The sequence below is a fragment of the Acinonyx jubatus genome, chromosome A1 (genome assembly GCF_027475565.1).
Source record: "Acinonyx jubatus isolate Ajub_Pintada_27869175 chromosome A1, VMU_Ajub_asm_v1.0, whole genome shotgun sequence".
Lineage (NCBI taxonomy): Eukaryota > Metazoa > Chordata > Mammalia > Carnivora > Felidae > Acinonyx > Acinonyx jubatus.
The window spans coordinates 158,895,112-158,912,011 of NC_069380.1; the positions used below are offsets into that span (position 1 = coordinate 158,895,112).

General features: G+C 32.6%; 2 long non-coding RNA genes across 7 annotated transcripts in view; one reads left to right on the forward strand and one right to left on the reverse strand.

The window, feature by feature from the left end:
- LOC113603364 (uncharacterized) overlaps positions 1–16,900 on the forward strand; it is a 187,992-nt gene that overhangs the window by 135,248 nt on the left and 35,844 nt on the right. For 5 of the 6 annotated variants that reach the window (XR_008299836.1, XR_008299834.1, XR_008299839.1 and 2 more), the window contains 2 exons: positions 8,772–8,819; positions 11,792–14,570. This is a non-coding gene — a long non-coding RNA (uncharacterized LOC113603364). Of the gene's footprint in view, positions 1–8,771; positions 8,820–11,791; positions 14,571–16,900 lie in introns of those variants that run through there. The other variant, XR_008299838.1, reaches the window with a different exon arrangement.
- The window catches only part of LOC128316247 (uncharacterized), a 69,727-nt gene that overhangs the window by 19,315 nt on the left and 33,512 nt on the right, over positions 1–16,900 (reverse strand). The gene's annotated exons all lie outside the window — the stretch shown is intronic.

Sequence of the window (16,900 nt, forward strand, 5' to 3'; positions counted from 1 at the left end):
TGCCTACAGCTGTGGCAGAAAGGCTTATTGTAGACACCTAGTCTGACTCCTGGCCTCTCTCACAAAGAGCCTGCAGTGGTCTTGGGCCTCTCAACACAGTAACCAAACCCAGTCCAGTCAGTGCATACACAGCAGGAAACTGGGTCAGAGCAGCCAACTGAACTGAGGATAAACATCACTCAATCACAACAGTAGAGTACAGACAGCTCACCCAGGAGACACCCTGGATGCCTGGTGCTGGTGACCAGGGGCACTGGTAAAGAAATAAGGCCCATCTATTTGCTGCCTAGAAGAGACTCGCTTCAGACCTAAGAATACACACAGATTGAAAGTGAAGGGGTGGACAAACATATTCTGTGAAAATGGAACCAATTAAAAAAAAAAGCCAGTGTAGCAATATTTAGGTGGATGAATGGATAAAGAAAATGTGGTATATATATACAATGGAGTATTACTCGGCAATCAAAAAGAATGAAATCTTGCCATTTGCAACTACATGGATGGAATGGGAGGGTATTATGCTAAGTGAAATTACTCAGAGAAAGACAAAAATCATTTAACTTCACTCATATGAGGACTTTAAGAGACAAAGCAGATGAACATAAGGGAAGGGGAACAAAAATAATATAAAAATAGGGAGGGAGACAAAACAGAAGAGACTCATGAATATGGAGAACAAACTGAGGGTTGTGGGGGGGCGGATGGGCTAAATGGGTAAGGGGCATTAAGGAATCTACTCCTGAAATCATTGTTTCACTATATGCTAATTTGGATGTAAATTAAAAAAAAAAAGTAAAATAAAATAAATAAAATAAAAAATAAGATAAAATAAGCTTTAAAACGAAGGCTGGAGTGAGAGAAAAGAAGACCACTACATACTGATAAAGTGATGAATCCAACAAGAGAATGTGTTAATTGTAAATATCTATGCAGCCAACATTGGAGCACCTAAGTACATAAAGAAAATATTAACAACTATAAAGGGAAAAATTAGCAGTAACACATTAATAATAGGGACTTTAACTCCTCACTTATAACAACAGATAGATTATCCAGACAAAACAACCAGGAGACTGTGGTTTTGAATGACACATTATACCAGATGGATCTAACAGATATATATTGAACAGTCCATTCCCAAACAGCAGAATATATATTCTTTTCAAGTGCTCCAGGACAGATTACATGTTAGGCTACAAAATAAGTCTCAGTAAATTTAAGAAGACTGATACCGTGTCAAGCACCTCTCCCTACCACAAAGGTATAAAACTAAATTTCAATTACAATAAAAAATCTAGATAAAACCACAAATACATTGAGGCTAAACAACATGTTACTAAACAATGAATGGGTCAACCAAAATATCAAAGAGGAAAACAAGAAAGAAATACAAATGAAATGAAAGGAGAACAGTCCAAAGTATTTGGGATACAGTGAAAGCAGTTCTAGGAGGGAAGATTATGGCATTATAGGCCTTCCTTGAGAAATAAAAAAAAATCTCAAACAACTTAATCTTACACCTAAAGGAGTTAGAAAAAGAGGAACAAACAAATCTTAAAGCTAGTAGAAGTAAGGGAATAATAAAGATGTCAGCAGAGATAAATGGAAGAGACTTTTAAAAAAATCAGTGAAACCTGGAGCTGGTTCTTTGAAGGATAAAAAAAGTAATAAAAATTTTGGAAGGCTCATGAAGAAGACAGAGAATTCAAATAAAATCGGAAATGAAGGAAGAGAAATAAGAACTGATGCCACAGAATACACAGAGAATATTATGAAATTTATCTGCCAACAAATTAGACAATCTAGAAGAAATGGAAAAATTCCTTGAAATATACACTCTTCCAAAACTAAATCAGAAAGAAGTGGAAAATTTAAATAGACTGATTACTAGTAATGAAATTGAATCAGTAATTGAAACACTCCACTAAGCAAAGCCCAGGACCAAATGGCTTCACACTTGAATTTTACCAAACATTTAAAGAGTTAATGCCCCTTCTTTCTAAACTATTCCAAAAAACATAAGAGGAAAGAAAATTCCCAAATTCATTCTATAGGCCAGCATTACCAGGATATCAAAACCAAACAGCAAACTACCCAGAAAAACAGAACAAACTACTGGCCAATCTCTGATTGACATAGATGCAAAAATTCTTGATAAAATATTAGCAAACCAAATTCAACAATACATTAAAAAATCATTCATTATGATCAAGTGCGACTTGTTCCAGGGATGCATGGGTATTTTAATATTTGAAAATCAATCAATGTGATGCATCACATTATTAAGAAAGGGATAAACACTGTATGAATATCTTAATAGATGCAGAAAAAGCATTTGACAAAATATAACATTTGTTCATGATAAAAACTCTAAGGGGGTTTAGAGCAAACATACCCCAATATACTAAATGCCATATATATATATGATGAGTAACCTCATACTCAATGGTGAAAAAGAATTTCCTCTTCCACTTTTATTCAACATAGTAGTGGAAGTCCTAGCTATAGTAATCAGACAAATGAAAGGCATCCAAACTGGTAAGAAAGAAGCAAAACTGTCACTATCTGCAGATGACATGATACTATATATAGAAAACCCTAAACTCTGCTCCCACCTAAAAAAAAAAAAAACACTATCAAATAAATAAATTCAGTAAATTTTCAGGATTCAAACTTTATATAGAGATATCTGTTGCATTTCTACACACTAATAATGATATAGCAGAAAGGGAAAGTAAGAAAACAATCTCATTTATGATTGTATCAAAAATAAAATACCTAGAAATAAATTTAACGAAGGATGTGAAATACCCATACTCTGAAAATTATAAAACACTGATGAAGAAATTGAAGACAACACAAATAAATGAAAACATATACCATGCTCACAGATTGCAAGAATTAATATTAAAATGTTCATACTACCCAAAGCAATCTACAAATTCAATGCAATCCCTATCAAAATACCCATTACATTTTTTTAAAGTTAGAGCAAATTCTAAAATTTGTATGGAACCACAGAAGACCTCAAATAGCAAAGCAATCCTGAGAAAGAACAAAGCTGGAATTATCACAATTCCAGATTTTATGAAATACTACAAATCTAGAGTAATTGAATCATTATGGTACTGGTATAAAAATAAACACATAGATCACTAGAACAGGATAGACAGAAATATACCCACACTTATATGGTCAATTATTGTATGACAAAGGAGGCAAGAATATACAACGGGGAAGAGACAGTCTTTTTAACAGTGATGTTGGGGAAACTGGACCACTTTCTTACACCATATACAAAAATAAACTCAAATGGATTATTCTGACCTAAATGTGAGACCTGAAACCATTGAACCCTTAAAGAAAAAACAGTAATCTTTTGGACATTGCCTTTAGCAACATGTTTATGAATATGTCTCCTCAGGCAATGGAAACAAAAGTGAAAATGAACTATTAGAACTACACCCAAAATGTTTGCACAGCAGAGGAAATCACCAACAGCACAAAAGACAACCCACTGAATGGGAGAAGATATTTGCAAATGATATATCCAATAAGGGGTTAATATCTAAAATATATAAAAAAAATTATACAAGTCAACACCAAAACAACAAACAATCCAATTAAAAATGGGCAGAGGATGGACACCTGGGTAACTCAGTTGGTTAAGTGTCCAGCTCTTGGTTTTTGCTCAGATCATGATCTCATGGTTTCATGAGTCGAAGCCCCACATCAGGCTCTTTTCTGGCAGCACAGAGCCTGCTTGGGATTCTCACTTTCCCTCTCTCTATGCCCACCCCCCAACTCATGCTATCTCTGTCTCTTTAAAAATAAATAAGGTTTAAAAAAAATGGGCAGAGGAACGGAATAGGTATTTTTCCAAAGAAGACAGACAGATGGCCGACAGATATATGAAAAGATGCTCAACACCACTAATTATCAGGGAAATACAAATCAAAACCACAAGGAGATATTACCTCACACCAATCTGAATAGGTATTATAAAAATATATATAAGAAATAATAATTTGGGGGAAGATGAAAAGGGAACCCTTGTGTACTGTTGGTGGGAATGTAAATTGGTACATCCACTCTGGAAAACAATATAGAGGCTTCTCAAAAATTAAAAAAGGAATACCATTTGATCCATTCATTGCATCACTGCATACTTACCCAAGGAATGAATATATATATATATATATATATATATATATATATATATATATATAACATATATTATACATATAACATATATTATATACATGTATGTATACATGTAACATATATTATATATATGTTATATATATATATAACATATACATTTTTTATATATGGAATATAAAAAACAAAAACAACAACAAAACAACCAACAAATGAAACAAAAGCCAGAAACAGATGCTTATATAAAGAAAGAAACCAGAAGGTTTGCCAGAGGGGAGATGGGAAGGGGGATGAGTGAAATAGATAAAGGGGATTAAAATGTACTTTTAGTTATAAAATAAGTCACAACAAAATAAGAGATGATAAGTACAATATTTAATAACATCGTATGGTGACAGATGGTTGCTACACTTATGGTGAACACCGAATAATGTATAGAAGTGTCAAATCAATACATTATATACCTGAAACTAATATAACATTTTATATCTATATTTAAATTTAAAAAAGATAAAGAGAAAATGCAACTAAGTTTCCCATTATATTATTATGAAAAATTATTTTTTTATGAGTATAGTAACCTACATAAAACCTTGAATTATAACTTGATATTTGTCATTTCCAACTTAGAATAAAATATCGATTTTGTATTATCTGGGTAGAGCTAAGTTAAAGTTCATCATACACCATTGATTTCCACTAGTCAAAATGGCATAGAAAATAATCTCACTCTGGACATTATAATCACAGATTTTCCATGATATATTTGCTCTCAGAACAATATTCTAATTAAAAAACCAAAAAAGAAAACACTGAAAAATATACCAAATCAGTAATCAGACAATGTCATTAAACAAAACAAACCATTATTTATCATCAAAATATTATAAAAATATAAATTGAACACCTAATGTTTTATTTGAACACTTAAGGTTTTTATAATAAGGAATGTAGAACATGCTAAAATATGTTCATTTCACAGTCATAAAATCATTGATGATCAAATTAAGATTAAACCTTTGCTGGTATATATTCAAAATTCCTTAGTATTATACTTCCTAATTCTAAAACGGTATGATATTTTTAGAATGCTGTTTGGCATCATTAATGGCTAATTCAAATTTCATAATTCAAGGAACTTGAAAAAGAATAAAATTTGGTAAATCCTTTAAACCAGTACACGTTCAGATATATGTTTGTTCAGATGTTCTGTGGTTCTAAGAAATTTTATAAAAAAATTGTAATTCTTGGCCAACTAACAAATAAAAGCCAATACTTATGAGCTTCTTATCCGTATTTACATATTTTACATAGAATAAATATATACACACTATAATGATTATTTGATAAAATTTGTAAAATATTATAAATCAATATATACTTATTTTTTAATGTCAAGGACAACTGATGCATCTTCACAGACTTCAGAAAAAGTTACTGGAAATTTGTGTATCAGAGTGCTGACACAATTATATGAAAAGCAACCTAAAATGAAAATCCATATAATATATGTAACTGAAAATATTACTTAAGGCAATGGGAAAATACCATAACATCACATGGAAAATTTTGTTAACAAATTTTCTTTAGGATACAATCCTTATAATATCTCTTATTTCTACATTTCAAAAGTAAGAATATTATCAACAGGCTTGGATACACCCATGCAGAATAAGGATAAATAAATTATCAATCTTTATTTGAATGCCTACAAAGTTACAAGCTTCTAATTAGGTGATCACAATGAAAGAGATAAAATGTCCAAGGAATATTTTGCCTAGTAAAGATGACAGGCAAGTAAATAATTTCAGTATGTCATGAACTCTATGGCAGATTAGAGTATAGGCTTTTATGGTAGTTCATGCAAGTGTACCTTTTATGAAGAAAGGAAATAATGACTGAAGCCATGTGGAGTGAGTTGTCCTCTAAATTGAACCTTAAAGTTGAATGGGAATTGGTCATGTGAAATTGGGGGTCAAGTTGATTCCCCCAGATGGACCAATAAATGAAATACCACAAAGGCAAAAAGAATCGCACATTCAGAAAGGTAAAGATATGTGCACATCTAGGCGTGATGTCCAGGGAAGGAAAAGGTAAGAGAAAAGTCTCAAAAAGTAGATATGTTAAAATCTTAGGTGTCTCTCTGGTAGCCAGAACTTTAGAAATTGTCACTGTGTTACTTCTCTAAAACTCAAATTTTTCCAGTTATATGCCAGTTGTGTCATATAACCAGATTTTGTAGCCATATGGAATAAACTGAAAATAATTTCATACTAGAGTGCCAGCCTGCCATTAAAATATATGAAAATATGAGGCCAAGAGCCACATTCCACTGTCAAGACCTGGAGGCCACAACAGATAACTGGCAGTTCTATTAAACCACCCAGAGCATTATCCCATCATCTAAGGAGCATCACTCTCTTATCTGTGCTTTATTACTCAAAAAGCTTCTGACATATTTTAGAGGTAGATTTCCAAATGCAGATATTTCACAAGGCTATCATTTTATCTACTGATAATAATGGCCTGAATGTAAACAAGGGTATTTCCAATGTATTTAACTGTGTCCATAGTAAATGTGAAACACTCCATTATTTTTAAAATATTAAAAACAATACTAAAATGCTGAAATAAAATGACTATATGTTTATTTGAGTAGTAGCATTTATAACTGACTTTGACATTTTGAATTTTGTCCTAGTTTTTCTATTTTATATAAGTAGGGAGAAGGGGAAGAGCCAAATGAACATTTACTTGAAATGATTAAGTAGTAAACTAACCAGCTACTGTTTCAAGATGTGATGTTCCATTTGGATATGCAGGAAGTGTCAAAACCATGAACATTAAACAACAAATCATTCCTTAAAAGCCTGGTTGGGTACTGTAATCATCTATGGAGAGTATGAAAAGTACAGACTCTCAACAGAGTCTCCCAAGATAAGGATTGAAAAAACTGGGTAGAGACACAATCATTTATATTTCTACTGAGTGCTTCAGATGAGATTGAAACCACATGCATGCGCACGGTCATTTGAGAAACAGAGCTACAGGGATTACCTTTTCAGCTTAGATCTGAGCCAGGAAATAAGTTTTCTGTTTAATGTACACATTAAAACTTTTATTTAGATCAAATTACAGGCAAGGGCCGAGTGGGCTCAGAATTTAGAGATAACAGGAGATATGTAGCTCTCCAAATTGAACTAATTATACAATAACTATAGTTATAGGCAGTTTTCAAAACATTAGTGATGAATCTTATAAAGTGAAATTTGTGAAGGTAAAACAGAATGTTAATATGGAGTCTCCCCATTACTGTTTTGCCTGAACCCCAAAGTCAAAGAATTTACAAAAGATTACAAATATCCCCTCATCCAGAAGAAAGGTAATTGACCCTTTACATTTTTTACAGATAAATTCTGCCCATGTTAGTGATCATCTATGTCCAGAGTATAAAATGATGGGATTAAACTTTGCAAGGGAAGATTTCGTCAGAAAGTACTGTCAGCAGAATATATTTTTTCCTCAAGATCAAGATGGAAAGGGAAAGGGAGAGGGAGAGAGGGAGAGAGGGAGAGAAGGAGAGGAGAAAAGGAGAGAGAAAGAGAGAGAGAAAGGTTTTCCTCATACCTCAAACGAAGAGAAAGGGGGTTATGAAATCATTCAAATAGTTAAGTTTTTCATACTGCCAGATCTGGAAATATTATCCATGTGACAAAGGTTATAAAAAATCATTATTCTTAAATGTGGCAAAATAAGGCAAACATTCTGGGGCCAAGTCCTTTTGGTATACGATGACCAAAAAATACACAATAGTAGTCTAAAGTAATATACATACTTGATCTTACTTTGTATGATTGATTTATAGTTTTCAGACTAAGTAAAATTTCTTCTTGTAGACTTTCCTACTGTACTGACACAAAGAAATTCCATCTGGTGGAACAGATTGCTCTGAAGATTTATGGCCTGTTGAGCATTAACCAGTTTTATATCTAACCCAGCAATGCTATACTAATATTTCTTTGTTAAATTGACTATAAATAATTTAGCTTCTCTGATATCTGTTGAACCAATTATAATAACTTAATTTCCCCCTCATTAATTACTGGGTTAAATAAGATCGTATATTGGCTCATTTTATGTTTTCATTAAAGCTTTTTGAAAACTACTGTTTTTCAAGCATAATAGCGTGGCAGAATAAAAAGGGATAACTATATCACAATGATCTTCCCTCCTCACTAGGATTGTGGGGAGGGAAATAACCTCATCTGGGAATTGTTTCTCACAACTACTTCCTAAAGAATCAATATGATTTCGTCAGAGTTGTACATGGTGTTTCACCAAAGCCTTCATTAATAATGGGTTATATAAAACATATGATGTATGTTTATTTTATATTAACTTGAGGGTAAAATTTTACTTTTGATAATTATATTTTCATAGTTTTGAGTGGTTGAGGAAGTATATCCTGTAAGCTCTTTAAGTGTAAACAAGTCTTTGTAGACTCCCAGAGTATTGCAAGCAAAACCCAGAACTTTACCCTTGTATCTGTTTCCCTGTCTCATTTACTCCAGATTTTTACTGACTTTGACTTTGTGTTTCTGTTTTTCTAGTTCGCTGGTGGCAGAGGTCTGTTTAGATGAAAGATGACAGAGAATTAGGTAAGGACTGGAAAAACCAGTTCATTTTTTTCTCTCAGTGAAGCTATTAAAACATCTTGTTCCATGATAGCAAGAGAACAATCTTGTTTACCACTGTATCCCAAATGTCTGTCAAAGAGTTTTGCAAAGAGTAGGCATTCAATAAATACTTTTCTAGTAAGTAATATTTTTGCTTCCGTGAGTCTTTTTAATTTAATCCTTGTTCTGCTTATTACATTAATAGTTAGTAATGTTCCTGCCCATTAATTGCACCCCCCTTTCTCTTCTGAGTTTAGCAAACTGTATTTTTAATGAAGAGAATTAACTCTCAAAATTCCATTCTATGTGACCATACTGAGGTCTTATATAGCCACTATATCCTATTTAATGGAAGGTGCTCATCTCCAAATGGCAAAATAGCTTTTGATAAATATTAACATCAAGAAAAATATAATTATAGATAGAATTCAACCAACAGTAGATTCTGTTTTCTGACAGGTTCTTATCGAAGTGTGGATATATTTATGTTTAATGTCTGGATTAGAAATATAGATGGACCAATTTGTTTCAGTACTGCTGGGATATATTGAGCTGCTAGAAAACTGGCAAGATCTCTAATAAATTAATGTTTCCATAATACTATAATGTTTTTATGAAAATTGATACGGAGTCAGAAAAGAAATGTTAGCAAAAATAACAAAATATAAAGTTTTAGGTATGGTAACTAATATATAATCTCTGGCTCTCTATTTTATATCCTGAAGCCCTGGTGTAGTATACTGTGTTTCTAATTTTTCTAAATTATAAATCTAAGTCTTCCCTAAATACTTACTCCTGGAAATTCTCACTCTCTAATATTAAGTTTTCTCAAAAACTGACAAGCTGTTCAGAGGTGTTTTCCATGATTGTACATTTCTATACTTCTGTTAAAATGTACTGCAAGGACTCAAATGGGAAAGAACATCTTAAACCATTTCCTCTTACCCAAATATATCTGTCACTTAATATTTACTTAAGCCACTTTTTTTGATAAGGCAAGATCATGTTAACTAGAATGATGTGCCCTGAGAAGATTAAATGAACCAACTATTATAATAATAAAAACCACTATTGTTCACTGTACATATAGAATTCACACTATAATGAGGTAGAAGCAAAGTCATCCACACTTAAAAACATTCTAACACTTCAAAATCTGCATATCAAAAGTGAACTTTCTACTTTTTGCCTCAAAGCTTTTTTTTTTTGACTGTGCTCCAAAAAATGGCTTCAAAATTAATTCACATCCTGGGAGAGATTAATGAGTTCTTCTTACTTCTTATACATTTTGTTCTGAAATCCTCCCTGCAAACTATAATCAGACTTCTCTTTTTAAAACCCAAACTATTGTATCGATTTAGAATATGATTTTGCAGTGGGTTCTTTAGGGTATTTATATGAATAGGTCAAGTTGGCATTGGAAGTATTAATCTAAAACGTCAAGAAACAGGTTGAAAGAGACAGATTAAGGAATTGTCAAAACAAATAATATGCACCCAACAAATTAAGAAAACAATTAAATGGCAGTTAAAACAACTAAACAGTAATAGAAAAATACTGACAAACTTTATGAGCAAATGTATTACAATTTATTTCAGTCAGAGCAGATATCCATTTTGTGATCATAGCCATTGATAAGTTTGGTGGAAGCTATGGTGACATGAGTATGCACCTTATATTGGACATAATAATTCCTGGATATCATTAATCAAGTTTAGATAAGCCAATCAAAACGTACTTTGTTTAATGTAACATAAACAATAAGACATAACAATGTAAGATAACACATTTAAAAAAAGAAGGATAAAAACCATATGATCATCTCAATAGGTGCAGAAAAAGCAGGTGAAAATATTTAACATCAAATTACGATAAAAACTGAAGGGAGTATATACAAAGGGAACTTCAACATATTATATAGACCATATATGATAAGCCCACAGCTAAAATCATGCTAAATAATGAAAATCTGAAAGTTTTTTCTCTAAGATAAGGAAGAAGACAAGGATAGTCATTCTCACCACTTTTATTCAACATAGTATTGGAAGTCTTAGCCATAGCAATTAAGCAAGAAAAAGAAATAAAAAGCATTCAAATGAAAAAAATCAAATTGTCATTATTTGCAGATGACACGATATTATATACAGTAAACCTTAAAGATTTCACCAATAATTGTTAGAACTAATAAGTTCGGTAAAGTTACAGGATACGAAATATACAAAAATGTGTTGCATTTCTGTACACTATCAGAAAAAATTTAAGGAAACAGTCCAATTTGCAATTGCATCAAAAAGAATTTAGAAATAAATTTAACTGGGGAGATGAAAGACCTGTACAATAGAAGCTGTAAGACATTGGTGAAAGAAATTGAAAAAAGACAAATAAAAAGATATCCCATGGTTATATATTGCAAAAATTACTACCACCCACATATTATATCCCATTAACATTACCATATTACTCAAAGTGATCTACAGATTCAATTCAACCTCTGTCAATATTCCACTGGCATTTTTCACGGAAAGAGAACAAGTGTAACACTTGTATGGAACCACAAAAGACCCTGAAGAATCAAAGAAATCTTGACCACCCCCCCATAAACAAACACAAAACACAAACAAAAAAAAACTAAAGCAAAAAACAAAACTGAATACATAATTGATTTCAAACTACATTTCAAAGCTACAGTAATCAAAACATTATAGTACTGGCATTAAAAAGGGATACATATCAATGGAATAGAATAGACAGCCCAGAAATAAGCCTATATATATATATAGTCAATTAACTACAAAGGAGTCAAGAATATACCATGAAAAGATAGTCTCTTCAATAAGTGGTGCTAGGAAAACTGCACCACTATTTAACACCATATACAAAAACTAACTCAAGGTGGTTTGAAGTCTTGAACATAAAACCTGAAACTATAAAAGTTTTTTTTTTTTATTTTTTAGGCTTATTTATTTAAGTGTGAGCAGAGGAGTGGCAGAGAGGGAGACAGAATCCCAAGCAGGCTCTGCCCTGCCAGCACAGAACTCAATATGGGGCTTGAACTCATGAAACTATGAAATCATGTCCTGAGTTGAAACCAAGAGCTGGATGCCCAACTGACTGAGCCACCCAGGTGCCCCGAAACTATACAACTTATAAAAGAAGACATAGGCTGTAAGGACCTGGATATCAGTCTCAGTGATGATTTTTCAGTTGTGAAATAAAAAGCAAAGGAAACAAAAGCAAAAATAAACAAGTGGGACTGCCTCAGACTGAAATCTTTCTGCAGAGTGAAGGAAAGCATCAACAAAATGAAAATGCATCCTATGAAGTAGGAGAAAATATCTGAAAATTGTATCCAAGAAGGTCTTAATATCCAAAAATACATAAAGAACTTATACATCAGTTGGGAAAAAATAAACTGATTAAAAAATGGGCAGAGGGACCGAGTAGATGTTTTTCCAAAGAGAACATACAAATAGATAACAGGTAGATGAAAAGACACTCAACATCACTAATTACCAAGAAAAGGAAATCAAAACCACAATGATCTCACATGATCTCACACCTATTAGGATGGCTATTATCAAAAAGATGAGAAGTAACTAATGTTGAAGAGGAGGTGGTGAAAAGGAAACCCTTGTGCACTGTTGAGGGGAATGTAAATTGGTGTAGTCACTATGGAATAAAGTATGGAGTTCCCATTAAAAATTAAAATAGAACTACTATATGATCCAGAAATTCCACTTCGGTGTATTTATCTGAAGGAAATGAAAGCACTAACTCAAAAAGATATATGCCCTGCCATAGTTATTACAGCATTATTTACAAAAGCCAAGACATGGAAACAACCTAAGTGTCCATCAATGGATGAATGGATAAAAAATGTGATATGTATTTATAGTGGACCTTACATATATATTTACACACACACACACACACACACACACACACACACATAACTGAATATTATGTAGCCATAAAAAACAATCTCTGATACTATAGATGGGCCATGATGACTTTATGCTAAGTGAAACAAGCGAGAGAAAACCAAACTGTAAGATCTCATTTATATATGCAATCTAAAACAAAACACCTCATAGAGAACAGATTGGTGGTGGCCAGAAGAAGGGGATGGGGGTGGGCAGAATGGGTGAAAGGGGTCAAAAGATATAAACTTCCAACTGTAAATTAAAGGTTGTGGATGTAATGTACAGCATAGTGTCTATAGTTAATATTGTATTGTATATTTGAAAGTTGCTGTGAGAATAAAATTTGAAAGTTCTCATCACAAGAACTGTGTAGTAATGCATATTACCTCGAATTATTGTAGTGATTATTTCACAGTATATAAATATTAAAACGTTATTTTGTACACTTGAAACTAATGTTATATGTTAATTATACCACAGTAAAAGAAAAGGAATAGGGGCGTCTGGGCGTCTCAGTTGGTTTAGAGTCCACCTTTAGCTCAGATTATGATTTTATGGTTTGTGAGTTTGAGCCCCACCTCAGGCTCTGTGCTGATAGCTGGGAGCCTGCTTCAGATCTTCTGTCTCCCTCTTTCTCTCCTCCTCTCCTGCTTGCACATGCTCTCTCTCCAAAATAAATAAAATTAAAGAAAAAATAATAATACATACACTGACTTGGACTCATCCATTTGAAATCATCGTTCTACAATTTTAAAGGAAGTTAATGAAAACCTAGGTTATAGTTTATTTCAATTGTACAATTTTCTATATATTTAAATGTAAACCAGATGCTCCTTAACCTATATAGACTTATATTCCATATAGTAATGAATTTAACTTAAATTCAACTGACCCAAAGTGACAGGCTCTACTCCCTCTTAATCATTAAACCCTAAAGCAAACATTGAATGACAATATTTAAAATTATTGTTGTTTTTAAATGGAAAGCCCTTTCCAAATTAGGTGATCATCCAAAAACAAACCTAGAGCGTATTACTCGATAAGATTTAAAGCCACTTTAAATGATCACTGGAGGAAAAAAGTGTGCATCAATTTTCAAGGTTCTAAAAGGTAAATTAATTCCTATCTTGGCATTTATTCTGAAGAATCCCTATGTTAAGAAAATTATTTTATCCTAAGTTTACATGTTATATCAGACCAAGAATGTTTATTTTTTAAGTTAAATTTTTATAGTAGAAATATTTCTTAGGTTTTCCTCATTCTATCAGTTTAATTAAGAACACTAAATAATTATGTTGTCACCTAAGATACTTAAATTTGAAAGGCTAACAACATGATTTACCCTATGTCCTCTTTTTAATAAGGGTCCTTATTTCTAAGCATCCATGCTTTGATTTTCAGCATTTTAATTTGCAAAAGTCACTACGGGAGGTTTGTGTACAGAGAGATTGTGTCCTTTTATAATGTTGACATTATGTTTTAAATTTTTAATGTAGGTTTGCAGTAACTCAGTTTGAAAATTGGATGAAATCAACGCTCCCACAAACTAAATTTTTCATTAACTTAGTGGAAAGCCTAAGGATGTCTATAGTTGCTAATATACAGTTACATTTTCCTATTTATCTATTCAAACAGTTCCAGAAAAGGTGAGATTGAATTTTAACAGTGGTTGGGATGCTATAGATATCTATCACTAGAAGGATAAAATAGTCTTTGCAATGATTTTACTGCAAGCCAAGAAGAGCAATCAGAAATATTATGACAGAAAGTGAGTGCTGTTAGACATAGGTCTTTTTTTTTTAATGTTTATTTATTTATTTTGAGAGAGAGTGAGTGAGAGGAGGAGCAGAAAAAGAGGGAGAGAGAGAGAATCCTAAGCAGGCTCTGTGCTGTCAGTGCGGAGCCCGACCTGGGGCTTGATCTCACAAAATGCAAGATCATGACCTGAGCTGAAATCAAGAGTCAGACACTCAACCAACTGAGCCATCCAGGTGCCCCAGATAATAGGTCTTAAATAGCCTTGGAGTCTTAGTTTTACTTAAGGAAATAAAAGGAAAAAGTGCAGATGCACAAAGAATGTTTTTCTTTAATGGGAAATTGTTTGTTTTTTTTTTTTTTTTAGTTTTATTTTATACATCTACCCATAACATAGCTGGTCAAAATAATCACTCTTTAAACTATTGTTTTAAAAATTCAATATTCTATTACTTTTAAACATAGGAATGTCTTAGAAAATTACATAAACTAAGGTAGACAGTAAGTACAATAGAAAAACAGCCACTTGTTTTTGGGTTTTTTGTTTTGTTTTGTTTTGTTTTGTTTTGTTTTCCCCAACATGGACCCCAGTAATACTTCTCCAATTAGCACAGGGTCTAATGTTGGGCAAGTGACACATTTCTTATACCAGAAAGTTTATATACAAATGAAGCTCTTGGATTAGGAGATATCCATGATCTTGTAAACTTTAAACCTCACTACACAGTTTCCTATTTACTTTCTGCAGTGGTAAAAGTTAAAAGCCTCATAACCTTTCAATTTCTATGGTCAAAACTAATTGAAACAATCCATAAACACTTTCAAGTTGAAAACAACATCATTTATTGAAGCAGTGTAGTTCACTATTTGCAGTTTTTCTGATCTATCATAGATCTAATGTGACACTTGCCTAGGTGATATCAAAGCTACATGTAGTTTTCTTACAAGTGACTCTGAGAGACTCCATTATACCACAATACACCAGACTCTTACTAGACTCAAATAAAGACTATTTCCTAAACAAGGGATACTGGGACTTATTTTAATAAACTAAGTTCAGGCCTATTAGGAATTTATGCTTAATTAGCTTAACTTAGGTGAACCCCCACCCCCATCCCTCTTCCTACACTTAAAAATTCCTAATTGTACCACTTAGCAAACCATGCAGTCACTTCCATCATGGGTTTCCTTCTCTTGGAATTAATAGACCTAGTTTCATGCGTATGTTTTGTTGTTGTTCTTTGTTTTGTTTTGTTCTTACCTTCAGTAATCTTCTTAAACTTTAACAGTATAAAGGAGCCACTCAGATTTCTTCAGAAGTTTCACTCACAAGTACTGTGCTACTTGTCAACAGAAAGTGAAAACATTAGCTCTCATGGGTTCTTTTTTGCTCAGCTTAGTCTTCTGGTGGTCCCACACTGAGCGAGTCTTCTATAGAGAATTATAGTCTCCTGTGAGAGTTTAATTCATTAAGGCATTTTTCATTTTTTCCCTTAAAATGTCTGTTTTGCTTAGTTTTCTTTTTGTCATTTTGGCAGGAGAAGAGAAACTAGTGCAGACTTTTTCAGAATTTGTGTTTTTCATCTGTAAAAGAAAATCTTTCTGTGTCTATTCTATGTGAAACATGGTACCGCCAAGTTTTAAACAAGTTTTTCATGCTTTTAAATAGAGTGTTAATATGGTTTTACAAATATAGAAAGGGAGAAATTTGTATATGATATTTCAAGTAAAATGAATCATTTAAATTAGAGTATTTTGATAATATAATTTTGCCCTGGTTTTACCAGAGTATAAAAAGGTAAGTGTCAGGGTGCCTGGGTGGCTCAGTCGGTTAAGCAGCCAACTTCTGCTCAGGTCATGAACTCTTGGTTCATGAGTGAGAGCCCCGCATTGGGCTCTGTGCTGACAGCTCACAGCCTGGAGCCTGCTTTGGATTCTGTGTCTCCCTCTCTTTCTGCCCCTCCCTCTCCCCTCTCTTTCTCTCTCAAAATAAATGAACATTAAAAAAAATGTAGGTGTAATCCAGGTTGTGCAATATTTACTGTCTTATAGAAAACATAAATAATCAAAACTTCCTATTCTCTATAACAAATTTACTAGGTTTAAGCTACTTTAATTTCATAGATGTTTAAGATTAACCTAAGGTTATATTAACAGTGAAAATGTAAATTATGAATCCAAACAAATTGAATTATAATATCCAGTATCTTCACAAATTAGATTATTTCTGGTAGCTTCAGACATGGTAAAATTTACATGAAACTACAGAGTTTCCTTAATAGAATTACTTAGACCAAATGCCATATTCTGTAGGATGGTTTTTAAATCAGTGCTAAATGAATTGTTCTTTAGGGATACCTTAAATCTAATTTCTGAGATACCTAT